The sequence below is a fragment of the Stegodyphus dumicola genome, chromosome 1 (genome assembly GCF_044657685.1).
Source record: "Stegodyphus dumicola isolate Sdum_Otavi_A_Nest chromosome 1, ASM4465768v1".
NCBI lineage: Eukaryota > Metazoa > Arthropoda > Arachnida > Araneae > Eresidae > Stegodyphus > Stegodyphus dumicola.
The window spans coordinates 30,915,646-30,939,288 of record NC_140768.1 but is presented as its reverse complement, the minus strand read 5'-3'; positions in this window follow the sequence as shown (position 1 = coordinate 30,939,288).

The following is a 23,643-nucleotide window of genomic DNA, read 5'->3' as shown; positions in this document are numbered from 1 at the left end:
AACGAAAAATCTGCTTCACCTGTTCACAAAATGTTCGAAACACATTGCGGATATTCAAGAAGTTGGCAAATTCTTCCCAATTTTGGATATCATTCGTTTGCAAATGATGCAGTGATTACAGGTTGAAGAAGCACAATTGCAGTATACTACGTAAGACCTTGCTTCATAGACTCGTGGGTTTTGTTATTTCTTAAGCATTGATAATATAGCTAGCTCTTTCTATTGCTAGAATCTTCACCAGTACCGCATTGTGTGCACTGCACTCGACAATGGCAGTCTGCGTGTGTAATCTTGGGATGGTTTAATCCCTCTTCTGTAAAAAAGTACAAAAAAAAATTTTAATTTGAATTTTTTGCATCTTTTAAGGATAATATAATTTGCATACCAATGATTCCTATAGAGTAGCGCCATCCATCAATGAAATTTCGAATCTCTTAAACTAAGGGGAAGGGATTCGAATTCGTGATACAAACTTTGATGATAAAGTCTCCTTCTCAGACCTTTTGCTTCTATTTTATGAATTTTTAAAGTATCTAGACAATTCTGATAAATTATTTAAATAAATAAAGATGAATTTATGAAGTATCCATTTATAATGACAATAATATCAAAGCAAGCAGCTAAGTTAAATTGCTATTTTGAACACCTTGCTTTAAATACTACATCATACTACGTATTGCTCTTTAATTTCTGTATATCAATTTTAAATTAGTTTTTGTAACTATCTGCTTAAATAGAATTGAAAATATCTAACGTAAACCTAAGAAATTAACCTGGACGCGAAGTACGAAAATTAGATTGCAATCTTTAATTTTAAGAAGTGAAAAGATTATTACTGCTTTGTTTGTTTTAATTTTGCCATTTAGTGGCTGGAATCTAGTCCCAGGTATTTAGATTACAGAGTTTGTTTTTTTAATTTATCTCGTGATGCTCTGAAGGATTTTTCATTTCAAAACAATTTTAGTTTTTTAACAAAATTTCGTTTGATTGATATATTTTGCTCAGTTAACCGAAACGACACATTTAGAATACTAGGAAACCGACTGCGATACCAAAGGGATAGGATTCGAATCCCGGAGAAGTCATGGATGTAAGATGTCTGTCCTCTTGTAAGAGGTAACGGTGGATAATGACCAGCACTTCTGGCCCATTGTAGAGTCATTAGGATTTTTTTGGAAGCCAGAGAGATGAAAATTATGCAACCGCCTTCGCCGGAAATCGAACCATGGACCTCTGAAATACTGGCTCAGTGTGCAGAACCACTACACCACGAAGGACGCTAGGAAAGTGGAAGAAATACCTTATATACTCCCCTTTTTAAAGGGCGACTAGGGTTTTAGGGGACCTAGTAGCCAAATCCTGGGTGTGGAGAATCATCATCCACAACCCTTTTAGTTCGGGCGCCACTGTAGAGACATTAGGTTAATTAGAAGCAGAAAAGATGAAAAACAGCAACCGCCTTCGCCGGGAATCGAACCACGGACCTCTGATATACCGGCTCAGTGTGCAGAACCACTACACCACGAAGGACGCTAGGAAAGTGGGAGAAATACCTTATACCATGACCAGAAAATGTCTAATACCCAGCAAAAATATATATGTAACAGAAAGATATAAAAGCAAACTTCTAAATTTAATTCACTATAACCTCTTTTATTTTCTATTTCAGTTGGGAACTTCATCTATCTGTCCTAAAAATAGCGCTCTAGTCTAAACTGCGTCATTCAAATTAATCATGCGACCTTACGTAACCCTTAATGCAGATGCCTCTTGACCAATCACCAAATTGCAAACCAAAACGTTTCTCATCGCGTGCTTCCGTCTTGCATAACTACGCACTTCAGCTTTTGCTCTCTACTGTGCTAAGATGTAATTTCGCTGGCTTGCTTTCTATCTCAGAAATATCAAAAACGTAAATCTTCTGTGGAAAGGCACGACTAGAGTGTCAAGTGATTGTGGGCACAAATATCAATTGCAAATAAAAAAATAGAATTAAAATCGCCTCGACTGCCAAGTTCTTCAGATACTACCAAGCTAACATTATTAGCATACTTCGCAATCAAAATTCTTCTTTAATATGGATCTAAGCAAGCATCGACACTGCTCTGGCTTTTCTTTGTGCATTTTGTATTACAATTAGTCGTACAGGATTGGATTATGTGCTACTAGCCTCAATGGAACATTAATGTCAACTAATCTCACATCGTTTAAGGAATGGATAAAAGGAAAAAAGAAGCTATTCATCTGAATTCGCAGTCAGGCCAAGGTCACTGTATAAGATATTTCTCCTAGTGTGCCTTCGTAGTGTAGTAGTTCTGTACGCTTGGCCGGTATTCCAGAGGTCCGTGGTTTGATTCCCGGTGAAGGCGATTGCAATTTTCTCACCTTTCCTGCTTCCAAAAATATACATAATGTCTCTACAACTGCAACATCAAAATATAGTGTGTCAACAAGTATGGAAATGATTTACGGCGTCATCAAAAGTGGTACTGAAGTGTGATTAATTTCTTCGGTTCTAAATTTATTATTCAAAGTTGTATCCATGCAGAAAATTAAGTGCCGATATTCCGAAAATGTGTTTTGATGTTAACGCGATGATAAATTTTTTGAGTTTTTCTCTAATCTCTCTCTGCACGGCGTCATTTCGAGAAAAATCTATATCATATTATTCTTAGTAATTATGATGATGTAAATGGAACTAAAACTCAACCAGCGAATAATAATTTTACAGCAATATTACTGTCCAATCAGAATGCTTTGAGAACCAAACCTAACTCAGTTTGACTTCAGATTTCATCCTGAACATTACGCACTTGCTTCCTACGCTTTGCTTTAGTTGGACTGCGGTCTGTCTGCTGCTTCTTTCTTGCTACAAAATTATAAAAAAATGTAAGCCTTTTGGAACAGACACATTTAATGTGCCGACTTCTGTCTAGCTGAAAATAAAACTGAAGATTTAATTTGCCTTCGTCTCCAATTTTTTAGTCATTATGGATCAACACTTCTACGCCATCCAAATTCCTGCTTCTGAATTATTACATGTATACATGTACCAGGAAACGTACGAATGCAAAACAGATAAAAAAATATTTTCTTATTCGTTTACAATAAAACGCGCATTTACATTTATGCATTCACACTGCAATAACGAACTCAAAGAAATAATTATATTGAAGAAATATATTGTATACCTTTCTTTGGAACTATTGCGAAAACCGGGAGTTGTAGACGGATTTAATGCATAGTACTAATAAACTTCGTTTTCGTTGGTTGAGTAAAACTAACGCCTTCTCTTATTCTTTTAACGAATGCATTCTCAAAGGAAAAGAATCGTCTTTCATCAAAACTCTTGCACTCTGCTTTTGACGCATATCAACTTTCAGCAGAACCTCTAATCCTCTTACAGCATGATCCATGGAGTTTTCAATTGTGGATTAAAGCGGAACTCTAGCACCTGAAACTAATTCCTCATAGCTTGTTGCTCCCTGTTTTCAATTAGAAGAAATAAGGCACAGGATAGAAGTGAATCGAGGAAAAAAATAACTATTTCTGTTCAGCAGAACATCAATTGAATGATGTCATAAGACGGGAATTAATGAATGTCATAATACGGGAATTAAATAATGTCATAAGAATGAATTAATGAATGATGTCATAAGACGGGATTATTTTTACTAAAACAGTTTTCCATATCTAATTGAATTTAGAAAAAAAAAATATTTTGTTTTCTGCAAATATGCAGGAGAAATAGGAAATAACAATTCAGTATTCCTGGTAAATGAAGTTGAGAAAGCATTCTGTTTGCAATAATAAGTATACAAAATAAATAAATAAACAAATCTGAAAGGTTTCAGATTTTAACAGTTGCTCAAAAGTGTTTGTTAAGGTTTCGCTCAGCTCACCGTCTACCAGTCTACTCCTGAATTCAATCCTAAAGCTCCTGTTTTTTTTTTTTTTTTTTTTTTTTTTTTTTGCTTTTTAACTGGGAAAAAATATTTTTATCTCCAGCGCGCAAGACTGCGTATCGAAAATTCTAAAGAAATGCTCTTTTTAAACGTGTGTGATACTGCTGTTAAATTGAATTTTTTGGTTTAAGTGCGAAGAACATGATATGTAACAAATAAAGGTAGCAAGCGAAACGTTAAAAAACACGCCCCTTTGGAAGTAACATAAAATATGAAATGTTTCAGACTATTTGTTTTGGTTAATTAAATAATTAATTATTATTATTATTATTATTATTTTGCTTTAAAAGCTAAAGAAGAGCACTGTTACGTCATTAGCTACACCTACGCACCTGAGTCCTCTAGCGGCATTTTCTGTATATACTTAGCACTAGAAGCGCCAGAGCAGTCATTTTGACTGCTTTCGTCATTTGGGGACCTTGGATTCCTTAAAAACCCTTTCTCTTAAGAAGTCACAAATTTTGGTATTTTCCTAAAATATGTCGAAAATTATTGGTACCAAATACAAATCGAATGAAATTAAAATTAACGAAGACATTATTAGTTATACCTAAAAGCGCCACGAACAGTCATAATGACTGCTAGTAATACTGGGTAGATTTATATGGTATTCTCGCTCAGAAAATATTTTTCTTGGAAAAACATCTGGCGTACATATATAAGAATTGCAGAAGGAATTACATTATTTAACAGAAGAATTACATTATTTTCCGAGAAACAATATCTCGCAATCGTTTTCGAGACATTATGAAATATCTAAGATTTGACTTGAAGTCAACTAGAACTCAGCTTTTAGAAAGTGATAAGTTTGCACTTTTTTCCGATATTTGGAATAAATTTATACAGAACTGTGCGATTTCCTATAAACCAGGAGAAGATGTAGTTGTTTTGGATGAGCAGTTATTTCCATCCAAAGCCAGATGTAAGTTTGCCGTATAAACCGGATAAATTCGGTATCAAATTTTGGATGTTAGTCGATGTAGACTCGAAGTATATGTGCAATGCGTTTCCATATCTTGGAAAAAATACATCCAGAAGTAAAACTGAAAGTCTTCGTGAAAATGTAGTAATGCGTCTTCTAAGCCATTATCTGAATTCAGGTCGAAATTTGACAACGGACAATTATTTCTCCTCACTATCATTAGCTAGAAGACTTAAAATGAAAAACACAAGTTTTATCGGCACAGTAAGAAGACATCGACAAGAAATTCCGCATGAAGTAAGGAAATCAAAAACCCGGCTATTTGAAACAGTTTTGCTAAAGAATGGTGAAACTACGCTCACTGTCTATCAGGGACAAAATAAAAATGTCCTACTACTAAGTACCTTACATCCAAAAAGTGTAAATATAGACTCACAAAATAAGAAAAAGTTTCAAGAAACAGTAGAGTTCTACAACAAAACCAAATGTGGAGTTGATATCGTTGACAAGATGACACGTAAATATTCTGTTCGCGCTGCTTCACGTAGATGGCCTGTGCATGTTTTCTATAATATGCTGGATTTAGCAGGGACGAATGCCTATATTATCAATTATTATTAAATTGAGTGATAAAAATATTACAAGGCACGACTTCCTATTTCAATTAGCAGAGGAATTAAGAGAGCTTTATTTAAACAGAAGAAAAACCGCAAAATTGCCCCAGGAAATTTCCAAATCTAGCAATAGACTCTCGAAGAAATGACATCAATGCCAGATTGGACTTCGTAACAACAACAAAACAAGTGATGTGTGTAAAAAATGTTCATATTATGTGTGTGGAAAATGCACTTCCAATATTGAAAAAGTTGTGTTTTGTAAAAATTGCGAAAAGCTGTAAAATGTGTTTTATTAAGGGTAGGCTGAAATTTATAATAAAATATTCTCTATTTTTTATTAAAATAATCTGTTATTCTTTAAAGTTCTTCAACAACTGTAATTAATATTCTTAAAAGCATTATAAAGCATTTACATTTGAATAAATACATTAATTCATTGAGCAGTCAATTTGACTGCCGTTCTCGCTTCTAGTTAGAGAGAAAGCTTGGCGCTTCTAGTGTTAGAAGACGAATAAAATTATTCATTAGCGGAATACAGTCCATAAATCGTGGTCGGTCTCGTACGAAGATTAGTGCCATTTCAAAGCAGCAAAAATACAATGGATAATTTAACGCAACTAAATCGCCAAAGAGACGTGATAAAAAACAAAATTACAAAACTCTTCATGAATAACTTCAAGGAATCCGAAGGAAGTTCAGTTGAATTAGAAGTAAAATTAGAGAACGTCAAGAAACTAAAAGTTGGCATGTCTTCCCTCTATAACGACTACTGCATTGATGAAAGGCTAGATATTGATGAAAGCTTAAAAAGTATGGAAGAGCTGGACTCATCTCTGAATAATGTGGAGGTAAGAAGTAAATACCTTCTTTCAACGATTAAATTAAATAATGTTTCAAACCTTAAAGATGGTGGCATATCAGTTCATAATGAAAATGAAACTTTCTGTAATGTAAAATTATCTGAAATTCCACTGCCAATATTTACAGGAAATTATGAAGACTTTAGTAGCTTTAAACAGTAATTTTTTTCTTTAATTGGCGATAATAATAAACTTAGCGATTTACAGAAGCTGCATTATTTAAAGGCCGCTCTAAGGAAAGAAGTGAAACAAATAGAAACAGATCACAATAGTTAAAATTCACTTCTTAAAGCTCTTGAAGCTCGTTTTGAAAACAAAAGAGCAACTGCTGATTCTAATACAAAATATATTAAATCATGAAAATATCAACAATGAATTCCCCAGAGAATTACGTCATTTGCTAGATAATATAAGACGTAATTTGCGCGCATTGAAGGTTCTGGAATTTGAACGAAGTAGCTTATCTGATGCTATATTAATGAATATATTGCTTCAAAAAATCGATAAGGAAACGCGTAAACAATTCGAGTTGACATTAAAAACAAAATAAGTACCCGCTTTAGATGAATTCTTAAGCTTTCTGGAAAACAGAACTTTAGTATTAGAAAGTTTGTCTAAAAATACTAATCAGAAACTAGTGCTGCGTAAAAATATCATTTCAGGTGAAGGGAATATAAAACCTAAGAGTTTAATTGTAAGTACAGCGAGGGAAAACATGAAACCCTGTATTCTCTGTAATGCGGAACATTCTTTACATAGATGTTCTAAATTCCTTAATATGAGTGGCGCAAAACGAAACGTAATCAAATAATTCAAGAATCGAAGTTGTGCAAGGTATGTTTTAAAATGCATAAAGAACCATGCAAGTCATCCTTTGCTGGTAGAATCATTGGAAATCCCGATCACAACAGTTGAGTTCATGGTTGATTCAAAACCCGAAGTTTCTAAGACTGTTTCAAATGAGTCATCGGCAATTGGTACCGAGAAGAATGAAAAAGATTCTCCAAATTGCGCAACAGTCTGCGGACGTGTTAGGTGCCATATTAACGGGCAAAAGTAAACAAACAGGGTTACTATGTATGGTGTCAATTTTTATTGAAACCGACAAATGTGAGAAAAATGTAAAATTAAAAATAATATTGGATTTGGAAGCAGCTGCAGTATCAGATCAGATCAGTTATCCATGGTTTTTGGCAGCACGTAACGGATCCACCGCTTCAACTGTCTAGTTGAAAGCGTGCCCTCAGGCGATGGTAAAAAGCGGATAAGGGCGATACGCCCCACCAAAAGGCGAAACCAGAGCAAGTACTGAGTGTACGAAAAGGAAGGGAAAGGGAAACTCAAACATCTGGCGAAGCCATTCGAGCAGTGATTTCTTCAATAATAGATCAAATCTTCAAACAAAGAACTGAGAGGTGAAAATTCAAAAGTCCATAAAGTGAAAAGATGCAGTTTTAGTTATCTTCTTCAGATATTTTCATAATCATTGAAACTGCTTTGAATCCAAGCATAAGCTTCTCGGCCGTAGATCTAGCGTCGCGTATTTTTCTGTATACAGTCACTGTAAGACCTTTGAGGAAGTTATTAATACTTTATTGGAAGTCTTCATCTTTAGGAGTACATTCTATTTGTTTCTGGGGGAGGGTTTTAGCATTTTTCTTTTCAACTTTCTTTTTGTAAGCATCTGATGTTCTGGAACTGCATAAGCAAAAAATAAATACAACCATAACGGAAATAAGTGGAGGCGAATATTTTGTGAAAAACAGAACGAACGCAAAAGTCTCAAATAAAGATGGTGACTGGTGTAGGACTTTATCCTTTTTAATTTTACCTCGCATTACATGGGACTTACACCTACAAATAAAACTGATATTTCTAAAATAGATTTAACAAAGGAAATTAAACTAGCAGATCATACCTTTCATTTGCCAACAAAATCATGTATTATTGGGGGTGAATTATTTTTTTAACTGTCAAAAGCAGAAGGATTCAGGTCATTTGATGGTTCACTGTTGTTACAAAATAGTGTGTTTGGTTATTTAGTGACAGGTTCGGTCAAAAATTCAAATTGTTATCATTTTTCTGGGTTAATTTCAGAAGATGATAATTTAAATAAGTCTGTCAAACAATTCTTCGAGTTAAAATCCTTTCCTGGTGATCACGCTAGAAATGTAAGTGATAAAACCTTTGAAAAGCAATTCTGTGAGGCGCATTTAATTTCTACACACAAGAGAATTAAAAATGGAAGATATACTGTAAGCTTACCGGTAATTAAAGACAAACTGCCGGCGTTGGGAGCGTCTAAGGAAATAGCAGAAAGATGATTAAACTTACTTTGGAAGGCATTAGATAAAAATAAAACCATGACAACATTACATAAGGCGTTTATGGATGAATATCTGTTTCTTGATCACAGAGAAAGAATTGGAGACCATGAGTGTTCCAATATAGAATATTATATCCCCCACCATGCAATTTTTTGTCCTGAGAGTATGTCAACTCCCCATCGCGTCGTCTTTGATGCCTCTTCTAAATCAAGTATTAGGGTTTCTCTCAATTCTATATTGTTAAGTGGAGGAACTGTACAACACGAGTTATTTTCTATTAGGCGAGTCTGTTTGCTCCCGTGGTGACATTTACAGATTGAAAACAGTAACTTCATGTGCTCCATTTTTAGTAACTAGAACACTGCGCTCATTACCGGAATACATCCCATAAACAAGCACTAAAATCTCAAATTCCTGAAGAGAAGATTAGAAAGGCATTATGGGATAAAAGGAGCTCAAAGCTTGCTGTTATTCTGTATATCGCGTAGTGTTAAAACCGTTGTTATATATTACCTAACTTTAATAGAGTGTAAGATAAAATTATTCTAACTTATGCTGTCTTCTTGAAATAAATCTCCCTAATACTCCGTAGTAGAATTAAAATCTTTGCGTGATTTAGACGCCCCAAGAGGGCGGTGCTTCCCGCTTTCAGAAGCATTGTAATAAATTAAACAATAACACTAATTCTATAACTCTTTTCCTGAAATTCAGTATTCTGATTATAAATGACATTTAAATTAAAGTACTTTAATGATAACGCATTTCAAGCAGAAAATATTGTATTAATAATCTTGCAACGGAAGGAACGGTAAAGCCTAATGCTATGAAAAGACTGAATAAAAAATACATTGAAAACTAGAAAATTCATGTTATTTTAAAAGGACTAAATTTATTTAAGAAGGCCATTATTTTTATTTGAGACACAAGGATACTTCTGTACGAGGTAAATGAATATTGAACAAATATGTTATACGACTTTAAAAAATGTTACCTGAGAAGTATATACATTTCAATAGTAAATATGAATACGGTATTATACGTTCACACAAATATTTTATATGACATTGGTATCAACTCATATTCAATGCTGGCCGAATGCACAATCTGAAAGCAACTGAGGGGGCCAATTTGTCTTTGATAACCGAAATGATATGATTTTTAAGGAAAGAAAACCTTTTTAACGAATTTTTAAAGTTTTTATTTGCCGAAGATAAATAAAAGCAGTAATAATGACACAAAGGAAAGATTTTTAATTTTTACTATTATTTCCTGTCTGAAATCTAAAAGCTGAGGCCTGGAAGACAGCTCAAAGGGTTACACGTTTTAATTCAAACGTATTAATAGGCAAATATTAAATTTTCAGGCTCATTTTTATTTCAAATTTTTCTAATGTCTTAAATGAACCACTATATAGCGTACGTTTAACTAAAACTAAAAATAAAATTACAAACACGTTCCAAGAGAGATAAAATGTGAGAATAAATAATCACAGCCTATAATCTAGATTTTATTTATTAATATTTTCTTTGATGCACACAGAAAAAAATGCATGTTTTTTGTATATAAAAATATAAATGTCTTTGTTTCTTAACTCGGCTTTCAGCTACAGTATCTTATAACTTTCCTATTGCGACGAAGTTCGTAATCTTGAACAAAAATGTTTAGAAACTATTTTATAACAAATTATAGGTGTTCATCGGTGAGCCTGGGTTTTTTAGACTAATTAAATTTCAACTGCAGGAAAAAAATACTATTCACCATTCTCAAACAAAGCGATAATTCGTAAATGAGTGTTTTAACCTTTTGGCAAGTGTAACAAAAATGTTTAACTAAATCTGTATCTTCAGATCTTTTGACCAAGATTTATATAAGGGCGAGTCAAATGAAAGTAAGCCAATGCGAATATATGACAAACAGAGTACTTTATTTAAAGGTAGTCTCCATGAACATTGAGACATTTATCCCATTGACAAATGAGCCGCGTGATCCCCGTCTCATAAAACTCCTTGGGCTGTCGATTCAAAAACTCCTTCACGGCGTCGTCCGACACGAATCTGGTACCCTTGAGATGCTTTTTCAGTTTCCCGAAAATATGAAAGTCGCATGGCGACAAATCTGGGCTGTATGGAGGATGTTGCAGCGTGTCCCACTTGAACTTTGCCAGTTGTGTCTTAACCACATCAGCGACGTGGGGACGAGCATTGTCGTGTAGCAAGATCACACCATTCGTCAATCTTCCAGGTCGTTTGTTCTTGATTGCGACACGCAGCCGATCCAGCGTTGCACAATATCGCGAACTATTGATAGTCTCTCCACGTTTAGCAAATTCAATCAGTAATGGCTCCTGACGATCGGAAAAAAAAGTCAATAGCACCTTTCCCGAGGAAATGACAGCCTTTGCTTTCTTCGGGGGTGGTGAATTCAAATGTTTCCACTGTAAGCTTTGCCGGCGTGTTTCAGGTTCGTAGTGGTGGCACCATGATTCGTCTCCGGTCACAATTGCAGACAAGAAGTCGTCACTCTCATTGTGATACCTGATGAGATGAGTCAAAGCAGCGCCGAACCTCTCCGTCTTCTGGCGGTCGCTCAAAATCTTGGGCATCCATTGAGCACACAAAAGCCGATAACCGAGATGATCATGAATTATGGTGTGAACCGAACCGTGACTGATGTTCACACGCTCTGCCAGTTCATCGATGCTTATCCTCCGTTCTTGTCTAATCAGCTCATCAACCTGTGCAACTGTGTCGGGGGTGATTGCAAGGCGGCTTTGGCCCGGTCTTGGATCGTCTTTGCAACTTTCACGTCCTTCTCTGAACCGTTTGCTCCAACGCTACACAGTGGCCAATGCGATGCAATGTTCACCGTACACAGCAGTCATACGGCGACTAATTTCATGTTGGGAAACACCTTCAGCTGTCAAAAACCTGACCACACCACGCTGTTCCTCTTTTGGAGCGTCCATTATGTCACGCTACCGTCTTCAACCCAGTGTAAGAGCGCCTTAAAGTACTTTAACCTCACACTTTCGTAAATGAAGGCTGTCTCTGTGCTACGCGCATGCGCCGCAGATGATGGACCGAACCATTCTTGCTGAGGAGGGGTTGGCTCACTTTCATTTGACTCGCCCTAATATTACAGAGTAAATTTATTAGCTCCAACTGTAGATTTTTTGGGGTGTTATTTATATTCACTTTCAATGGGAACGCAAATAATGTAAAACTATATTCAAATCATTAAAACCTTAAAATATGTTAATAACATTAATTAATTTACTAGAAATATATTCGTGCACTGCATAAATTGGTTCTAGGCAGATTTGGCCTGCGGGCCGACAGTTTGAAACCACTGATGTATGGTATCATTGGCCATGTTTAAAACTTAACTATTCTTAATTCTATATTTATCCCGAGAAAACTGTACTTAAAGCTAGCTTTTCTTATTTGTTTATGTATTTTCCTCGTTTGTACTTTTCTGAATAGACTGTTTTTGTACTTATACATTGTTAGGACATTTCGTACAGAGCAGATTTCCGTTAAGCTTTATGATGGGGTAATCTTGCAATTCTTCACAGCAAAGAACATCAGAAAAAAACAATTTGCTTAAATTTTATGAGATTGGCTCTTATCTTTCCATTATTGATTTCCGCAGCTTTTATACGATTTTAATGGTCATTTATAGATTAGCTCTTTACTCAACTTGGGCCCACAAGTGGCACGGCATATTTGTGTTCAGTATAGTGTGTCTGCTGTTAACAGTCATTTAAATATAAAATTTTTATTATACCCCCTTTTATCACGTATACAGATAATACTAGAATGTAGATTTATTTCATAAATGAACATAGAAATTGCGTTATAACCATTAATGAAAAGGTTTAAAAATACATTTCTGTATATGCTCCTTCAGACAGCAGATAAAATTGTTTTCATGTGTGGCGTCCTTGTTTTCATTTCTTCTATCACATTTTGATGCTGATTTTTGGTCTTAGGAACTTAAGTCGAAATTTAATAGCTTGATTTAAATTCGTGGATTTGAACAAATCCACGAAGCATCCACGGAACTCTTTTGCGACACAATCTGAGAATTCATTGTTGTTACTGTTGTTGACTAAAGCTGACTTGTCTGACCTATAAGTCAGCCCAAGCCCATGAAACTCCTCGTGGCAAGCAGCGCAAGGTACCCCTGTCGTTGGCAACAGCCTTGAGCAACTTACAAATGACAGTGCGATTTAGCTAAGTTACACCCCCAGTTTTGTTGGAGAGCAAGCACCCCGAAGAGGCACGTGTGCGAGGGTCTCCTACCCCTCACCCCTTCCATCAAACCACACTAGAGGACTTTTGGTTGGCTGCATATTTAGGGTGCCGCCATGCTGCACCGACACTATGCATTTACATACATCCATACCATTTCCGGGATTCGAACCCAGGCCCTTCGGCACAGCAGTCAGCGATGCACTATACCGGTTGGAAGGCTTTGGGTATTAATTTTACTCATTTAATATATGTGCTCTGTGCACACATCCAGCTGAGATTTCGTAAGCACAAATACAGGCAAAATGTAACATAATCAAAAATATGCTGAACTGTTTTAGAAGCACAGTCTATTTCTAGAATTGAATTAATTGGTGATTAATTACCTCGGTGAATGACTATCTTGTTAGCACTCATTTGTGTTGATGCAGCTTTTTCATGCCTTGTCAGAATTATTACCACTTAAATTACACTATTGTATGGATACAATGCTCCTGTTTCTGAGCAAATCCACTAGCTGAGATTTAGTTTAAATTGCTTTCGAAACGAAAGGCTTGGATCCTCGTTAGTACTATGATATAAGATGATTAGAAGACGGGATGTGCAAACATAGATTGTATGAAGTGTATGAAACAATAAAGGAACACATGTTTAAAGCCATCTTTAACAGAGCGATAATAAAAAATGTCAGCTGAGAAAAAGACTCTTGGATCAGTTAATGTTCTGATGAAAACTTTAAAGAAATAGTCCTGTGAAGAGTATAACGATAACAAATTTACAAAAAAATGTTTCCTGCTAAATTAAGAAACAACACGTTTGTAAAATCTTGGAAATCAACAAATCCACAGCTCATGCTTACAACTTTGCGAGATTCCATCGAAAATATAAATATAAATTAACTCTCATCAGCTGAGCTCAGATTTATGCTGATTGAAGTCTGTGCTTTCGACGCTTGTACTGGTTTTAACCAATCTTTAATCAGCTAAGTCAAAATCATGTATTATTAACACTTTCGCATCGAGAGACGACCAAATCTGTTTTCATCAAACATCGAAAACGCTCGTGTTTACGAATTTGTCTTGGATTAGTTTTCCTTCCCCCCCTTTTCTGGTAGATAGCTACAGCATTAACAATAACCTACTTTTAATTCAAATGACTGCTTCTCTCTTGTGGGTTTTTCTGCGGTTTCATCCATTGTGTGCAGTTTCACCTTAGGGCCGGATTACACCTGCGAACGTCAATAGTTTTTCGTATTTCTCCTTTATTTTCTTCAAAAGAATGATTGACATGTCTTTTAACAACTCGCGAAACCAATGAGAAATACACTAATGTAGAGGGGAAAGAACTAGGTAGAAAATAAACGAGGCGTTGGGACGGTTTGCCGTTGCCTGAATGAACGGGCGTTACGGGCGACTTCGATACGAAAGAGTTAATACGATGCAGCATTTTCGCATCGATGCATCTCATGCAAATAGATTACTTAAACAGTTAGCCACATCTGAAGAGCATGCGCGTTTTGATAGACTTTTTTCTGACATGGCTCGACTTCAATGCAAAGTTCTAGCGGGACTCTCGTTAGATATTCGTCAACATCGCGAGAAAGAGAACTTAATTTTTCTCCTTAAGAACTCGAAAATTGACGATATACCATTTAAGAATTAAGAACGACTTAATCGCTCCAATTATTCATCTGATGAGGCATGTTTTCTCTCGACTCGGAAAAATAGAAAAGTTAAGCATTCCGAAGCTGAGAGTGATACAGATGTCAGTATTGTTACCACTAAATCTGATGAAGCTGGTTGGATTACACCTTCCAAAGTCGCCAAGAAGTTACCGGTACAGAATCCTCCACCAGTGCCTGCTGAAATTCCTATCAAGAATATTACTCCTCCAAATGTAGTTTCTACAAAAAATACTTTCGAAGTCTTAGATACTCTTTCTTAAACTACGATGGACTGTAATGAGGATCCTCCTACTACCGAGGAGAACAGTACAGAATTTAGTGCCGCCTGCGCTGCTAACCAATCCGAAGTTGTCAACGCTGCATTTGAAAAAAATTAAAGAAAGTTTGTCACTGTTCGTATGGCCTCGATCGTAAGTTTCATAGAAAGACACATAAGGAGCCTTCTTAAAAGGCTTGGTGTAAAAAGATTTACTGATATCGTGACTAATGTTAAAATTACCATTATCTCCGGTAATGATGCTAGCCGCGAGCTTGCGCTAGCGGTATTTCTTAAAAATGAGAACCTGTTTAGTACTTTCAGACTAAACAGTTCTTCAAAGATTCTCCACTAACGATATTCATTCGCGGCTTACAGGAAGACTCGAATGTTCAAGATCGATTTGGCCAGAAGTTCAAGAAGGAACCTTGTAAAGACGGTTTTCCTATTATTAAAGTGACTCAGTTTACTCGTAAAACAAATGAACTTGAACTTGTATTACACTAGTCACAACATTTTTCTCACTTTGGAAAATGCGCCACTAGGATAAAAAAAAATATCATTATTGTGTATTTTTGCACGTAAAACTGTGAAATTAAGAATTATTACATTTAATTATATATTATTACATTATACTTCAAACTTTAAAATTAAGAATTATTACATTTAAAGGAGCATAGATTTTCATAAAGATAAGCTAAGTTCAAGAAATGTAATTTCGAAAATGTAATAGTGAATTAATAGAAATTCACGAAACTGAATACTTTTTTAAAACGTTGAATGCTGTTTACCTTTATTGTCATATTGATACACTACATAATCATAATTTATGTACTTTCTTTTCCATTATACAGCTTTCAACGTTCAGTTATGAATTTTTATGTATCTAGCTTTAGTTCCCTTTTCTTGAAGGAAAATGTTCCTATGACCAGAGTTATTTTCGAACTTAACGTACGATTTTTATTCTTTAACACTGCATTCATTATTTATCATAAAGCAGAAGTTCAATATAAATGATACTGTAATGAGAAAATTTCATTATTTATAACTTAAGTCTACATCAGTGGCAGTATATGTATGAACTAATGCAAATGTTTACAAAAGCGTTATGAAACCTTTATTCTTTTTGCTAGAGCTTAAAAAACAACGCTAAAATGTTGAGATATTTTCTGTTTTATTGTTTTAATGTAAATAAACTTACATATATTATGTTTCTTTTGCTTTATGTACTCGTAAAACATTATATTTAATTAATTTATACTTGCTTTAAGACTCGATATTCTAATTTCTCGTTTGTACAGATTTATATAATTACTGTTATGACAAAGCAAATATTAAAACAAATTTGAAAGGAAGTGTAAGAATATTATTATTTACTCCCGAGGATGACGCATTTTTAATTTGCTTACTGAGTATGAAAGCACAAAACTCTTTCAAAGAAATCCATGTAATTGCTTCTTTGATTGTCATAATATGTATGTTCATAATTAGGAAGCGTTGTAGAAGAATTAATATAATGTAAATGATAAAGATCACATTAAGATGTCAATGAAGCCTTTAAAACATGTACAAAAGAATAAAACATGTTTTAATGCATAAAAATGTAAAATAAAAGGCAATAGAATTCCAGTCATTTATGTTCTTGTTGTTAAGCTCCAATTACCCTACACTTTGTTGTCTTCAATTCATTTTTATTAACTGACCTAAGAAAATTTTAATTTATTTTAAACTTAATTCACGTAATTAAAAAAAATGTAAAATTACACCTGCTTTTGAACTAAGATATTTCTGTGTTAATTATAAAAAGTAATTTATAGAAAAATGTTAAATTAATTCGCATAAATATATATGGTACACTCAGGTCCATAAATTAAGGATAATGCAAAATCAGGCAAAGGAAGAGTTAGAAGCAAAACAAATTTGACTTATTTCTAAAGCTTATTTATTAAAAAGGTAAAGAGCAAAAAAGATGCTATACGTTTGATATTATTAAAAAAAATTAGCGATTTATTCTCCCTGGAGCAAATTGCAAAAAAACAATATTACATGGTTGGTATGATTGTTAATACATTGTATATCTCCCAAATGATGCAATACAGTCCGTACAATGCCTAGGCATGCTGAGTATCAAATTATCGATCTGATCTCGGGGGATATTACACCACTCAAAAAGCAATGCTCTCCGAAGTTCCAGTAGACATGTAGGAGGAGATTGACGGGCTGCAACTCATCGGCCAAGCATGTCCCACACGTGCTCTACTGGATTCAAGTCCGGTGAGAATGCTGGTCAGTCCATACGGGTGATATCCTCCGACTGAAGGCATTCGCTTACGATGTTTGCGCGGTGATAAACACAAATTGTGTGCCCATGGCGCCCCGAAACAAACGTACATGTTGTTCCAGAATTACGTCCCGATAGATTTGGCTTGTCATGGTTCCAATTTGAACATGCAGGTCAGTTCTGGAACCCAGAATAATTCCAACCCAAACGAGCACTCCTGTACCACCGTAACGGTGTCGTCCAATGATGTTTTCTTGGTGGTAACGGGTACCTGGAGCTCTCCATATGAAAGTCCGGCGAGAATCAGAGTGCAAGCTAAATCAGGACTCGTTGGAAAACATCACACAAGCCCACTGTTGCGGTGTCCACAATGCATGCTTTCTACTCCAGGCTAACCGCAGGTGACAGTGAGTTGCAGTAAGTGGAACGCATTTGACAGGTCTACGAGCATATAGACCAATCTGCCGTAAACGCCTGTACACGGTCTGCCTTGAAATTGTCGTACCAGTGGCTGAAGAGAGCTGACGAGACAGGTCTGAGGCTGTGCTCCGCCTGTTTCTTTTGGCAGTAACTGCGAAACACCGGTCCTCATTCGGCGTTGTAAATCTGGGGCGACCTGTGCTGTAACGTGTACTCACATTACCATCATCTTGGAATCGTTGCCAAAACCTGGAGATGACACTCTGGGGAATTCCGAGTTCGTCTGTTACTTCCAGTTGGGTACGCCGACATTCCAGACGGCCGTTAATTCTACCACGTAAAAATCATCCAAATGCTTCCTTTGTGCCATAACTATTCGTTTATTGCACTGAAATGCTTATAAAGCGCCTGCGAACAATTTTACTTCCTTGCCTGTATTCCTTATATATCACTCTCTTACACTCTCGTCATTGTGACGTACCATTGGTGTCATCTGGTTACTTTGTGAAATTTGCATATGATTCTTGAAGATGTGTGTAGTGATTTTACAGGTGATATATTTATTTTAGAGTTCGATTTCCGTGTGACTCCGAATTATCCTTAATTTATGGACATGAGTGTATTTAAATTGGCTTAACATAATCTGTAAATGTGTAAAGAATTATGTATTGAATGTAGACATACGTTTCCTTTGTTTATTTCATGATCCATTACTTAAGTAATACCCTTTTCCTAAAGGAAAACTTGATAATACTTTGAAGTTATGTTAATTCCCTTTCCACATAAGAACATTTAGCCTTCTAATAATGAAATGCAGTATAACTTCAGTTAGTTATTTTTAAATACCATGCAGATGTTTCGGTGTATACTACGCTATGAGTGACCCTAAGTCTTTATTCTTAAGGGGAATCACAAAAAAAGGTAATGGCAGTATTCCCTTAATCATTATTTATAGATGTATATTATGAATTCAATTTATTTCAAAACAATGTAAAGAATTTTATGTACCATATGAATAATAATATTTAGACTCTTCTAAAAATACAAAATCTAAGACATTCTATGCGTCCCATATTAAACAGTAGATCATTCATCTTTAAGTAATTTAAGGCATAAAATGTGCAATTTTACTTGTGAACTGTTTTATAGGGCAACTGTTATTAAGTGATAGCGTCAGCGGCTAGGTGGTGCTCCGAGCGTTTTGTCTCTGGAGTAATTCCATAACGTAACTTTTATTTGAAGAACGAGGGTGTTAAGCCTAAAAATACCGAAGGTTTGTGCCTAATAATTATATGTAAATAAATGTATATATGCTAACAACGAATCGAAATCATCATTTGCCATCGGATTTTATACTTGAGAGGAAATCTAATGAAAAGGTAATGTATATAGTTTACCACAAAGGCAATTATAATAACGAACCCTCTTTTACCTAATAGGCGTCATTAATTGTCAAAATGAAATATTTACTTTGAATTTACCCATTTAACCTGGTGTAAAATTGCTTTAAATCATTTAGAGATACACACTCAGTATTGACTCAGGTCACTTTCATATATATATGTTACGGTGAAACACCGAAATCTGGAGAATGTCGAATTTCACCGGTGAATGTCAACATTCACATAGTCTCTTGGTGTATGTCCGAAATATTTTCCATATACTCTTATTTCTGACTTACACCGGTCAATGTCGTCATTCACCATGTACTAATGGTGAATGTTGAACATATAACAATATTATATTTTCTTGTCCGTAATTCAGTCGCGAATAAACGCACTTGAAACTTGAAATAAGAACTTAAGAACATGAGAACCTAAAACACACAATACAATCAAAATGAGAAAGGAAAATAATAGAAGTTAAAACTTACTTAATTATGCAGTACGTTCTAAATGAGAAAATAAAATAACAGTAATAAAAAAACTTACTAAATTATATGATTCAAATCTTATTTATTGCAACAACTTAAACTATTATGGCACTTTATGACCTCTCTTTTCGACTTTCACCAGAGCATATCTGTGATTGTCGACGTACACCGGTGAGGGTCCGAATATAGAAGAATGTAGTGAAATATTCGGTCTTTCACCGACGTATTTGGTGAATGTTGATATTCTCCGGTGAAAGTCGACATTCTCCAATTTCGGTCTTTCACGGTAACATATATATATGGGAATTTCGCTCATAAAAGTAAGAATTATTACACATTTAATTAATAAAAGCATCATAACTATTTTAATAAATCAAATTTTTTATCTTAAGTGACCATATAAAATTAGATACTCACTGAACCATACCATCCTGAGTGTTGTATCTATTTTTTTAGAAAATGCCTGCGTTATTTTGTCAAATTTTAAAATTAGAAATTTATTTCTGGATTCATTTCTTATACTGAATGTAATAGTTTGCGTAAATAAACCAAAAAAGTTCATCTTCAATTTTATTACGTATGCGTACTTTACATTGTGTAATATAATGATTTTATATCACACAAATTTCCAATCAATAAATGAAAGAAATTTCTAGAACACGATAAAGTTTATTGATCAATAAGGGTATAAGTTAATAAAAGTGGTTGTTTCTTTTTGGACACGACTTCCGACAATACGGGTGAAACAATTTCCTTAAATGCATATCACGAGAGGCAAATAATCCTCAAATTCTTTGCTATAATTAAAAATCTATTTAATGGTTAATTTACATGTCCAATAATTTTTTTGTTTGTTTTAATAACAGTGAATAGAATTCGCATTGATTTAAATCCCCGTGTTTCTGTTTCTTAATGAAAGCACTTTTATAAAAATGATGCTATCTGTATTTGGAACAAAGAATATCTAGTCTTGCGAAACGCACAATGGACTAAAAGTTACAATTATTAAGAGAACAAAAGATGACCAATTTTCAGCAGATTTTAAAGTAATTGAATTTTTGACTGCGCATATCCAATTTAAGAGTTGCTTGGAGTGCTTTGGAATTGCTTAACGTGATTTCTGCAGCTGCGGTAGCGGCTTTTATTTTTAGCCCAAAGGGACATTAGTCCAAATTAATTTTTTTTTTAAATTTTAATCGAAATTTTAAATGTGTTTAAAATTTTATAAAATATGAAATAGCTAATAAAGCAAATCTGAAATTCGAAATTTGGACTTCCAAGGACCCATGTCAGGGTAGAGGACGAAGTTATCCAAAACAGGATGTCTCTGGGTATCGTTATTCACAATGCGAGAAGCATGCGTACATTCATACAGACGCTTCATTATATAATTTCTTTAATTACATTACTTTGCGACAATATTTAGTGGCAACAATTCGAAAAGTGATTCAACACAAAATGCTGTTTCGAGAGCAATATCACATTTGGGACTAATGTCCCTTCTGGGCTAATAATATTAGAGAAACTACGTGTCCGGAAAATTAAAATAATCTTTAGATTCAAAACATTTAAAATGCATACCAGATTTTATTTTCTTTGTATAATTTATTTATTCTTTTTCGTTAAACCATTGAACATAAATCTCTATATTTTAGTTAAAGAACAAAAGTAACTAAATAGAACTAAAATTAAAGAATATAAAAATAATAAATTTTGTAATGAGTTTTATTTGGTTATTTCAGGAACACTTTTCTAAAATTAAATTACTAGTATGAAAGATGAGAAATACATGTTACAAATAATGCTGCCGGAGTTATGTTTATTTTTGTTGCATTAGATTCCTTTCAAAATGAAAATGGCGAATGAAGAACATCCCGAAATAAGAGAATCTGAGAAGTTAAACATAGTTTATTCCCAAGATACCGATAAAGGTTCGTGTGTCAGTTTATTTCGGATCTGGTAATATCTACGAAAGAAAAGTTTTTATGCAATGCGTTGTAGAAGCCTCTTTTCGGTAGATTTTGTTCCTTTACGCGACAAATAGTAGCTTGAAAACTCTATAGAATAAAGATAATTTTATAGAGTTAAAATCAGAGCTTTATTTGCCTCTTCAGCACGCATTAAATTTAGAAGATAATCTCGAGAAAATAAAGGACTTTATTTTCTCGATTATTTATTTTTTTGCGTTAGTTCATTTATTCAGTTACCCAAAGTCCAAATTGTTTATTGTTAACCTAAAACAGGCTAGTAGTCTCGAATCGAAATTTCACGGTCATGTCGATTCACGTTTTGACTGAGTACTTTTCAAATTTTTGCCTTTAAATGTTATCGTTAAGTATTATTTAAAAAAAATAAATAATGAAGAATCGTGTTTAAGTATACATCTATGTTCCTCGTATAGTAAAAAGACTGCGGTAGCTAGAGACATTATAGATACATTTTGAGTAACGTAGTACCCCACGCAAACTTAGAATTTGCTTTCTCATTTGATATTACTCGACAACAGGCTTTCCTGGATGCCACATATCAGGAATCCTAAGACTTGAATTTGCATTCTAAGCGACAACATGAGACACATGACTTCATAAATGAGGTATCTCATCTAAACTACTAAAATTTTGGCATAGAACCATTACAAAAAGAGTAACAACTTACGGAGCAGCAGTCTGGGGTGAGGAACTTACCTCTCATATGCGAAGATCCCTGCTCTCTATTCAGAAACAGCAGCTACTTGAAGTATCGAGGGCCTACTGTACCACGTCAACACCAGCCCTACAACAACTGGCACGAATTCCTCCTCTAGGTTTGATAGTAAAAAGCGAGGCAGCTATCGTAAGGGTTACCAGGCTGGGTCAAACTTCAAAAAACTGGAGTCATAATTATCACCACTCGGACTACGAGGAGCAAAACAACTGCACTGACTTTCAACCAGCAGCTTTTAATCTCTTCGACGGTATCAGCATAAACGACCAACCAATTCAGAGCAACAGTAATAATCTTTTCCACAGATGGCTCCAAAATTGAGAACGGCACGGGCAGCGCCTTCTGTAGACTGGAAAATGGAGTTGCAACATTCGAGTGGAAAAGGAAAACTAGGCTTGAACAACTCCGTCTACCAAGCAGAGCTTCTAGCTATCAGTGCTGCGATTAGATATGCGAACACATGTCAGCAGGAGAATTCGGCACCAAGTCTGGCGGATATCGCAAGTCAAAACAGCCGGAGTTCTTTGGTATACCGAATTCAGAAACAGCTTCTGACAATGCCTATTTCGCAAAGACCCACAATAAAATGGGTTCCCGCTCATACAGAGATTCAAGGCAATGAAGTCGTTGACCTACTGTCCAAGCAGGCAGTGTCTCCTTAGCCGCAGTCGACTTTTAAAAGGGGGATAATATACAAGGTTCCTCCCGCCTTCATAGTATGCCTTTGTGGTGTAATGTTCAGCACACTCGGCACGTATCGAGAGGTTAGAGTCCCGGCAAAAGTATTGCAGATTTTTCCCATCTTCTGGATAAAAAATAACATTATGTCTCTACAACTAACTCATGATACTAATGATTCATGTGAAACAGATAATTCCTGTAAAATTGTTACATATAATAACTTAGTCATGTAGCCAAAACAATAACAAATCAGTAGATTTAATAATTGATATGACCTAATTTACTACACTGAATCGATGTGAGAATAACCTTATGTCACTACAACTAACTCATGATACTAATGATTCATGTGAAACAGATAACTTGCATCGATAATTCATGTGAAATTGTTACCTATAATAACTTGGTGATGTAGCCAAAACAATAACAAAATCAGTAAACTTAATAATTGAATATGACCTAATATATTACACTGAATCGTGTTAGAATAACCTTATGCCTCTACAACTAACTTATGATACTAATGATTCATGTGAAACATACTATAATTTGCATCGATAATTCATGCGAAATTGTTACAAATAATAACTTAGTCATGTATCCCAAAAGATAACAAAATCAGTAAATTTAATAATTGATATGACCTAATTTATTACACTGAACCGATGTGAGAATATAATAATTAATTAACAGTTCAAATTTGCCGTTTGTTTTTACTACAGTTGTACTTATGAAAGAAAATCATACTAACATACATAAATTTTTTAGTTTGCCATGTTTTAACATTCGTATTTAGCACAA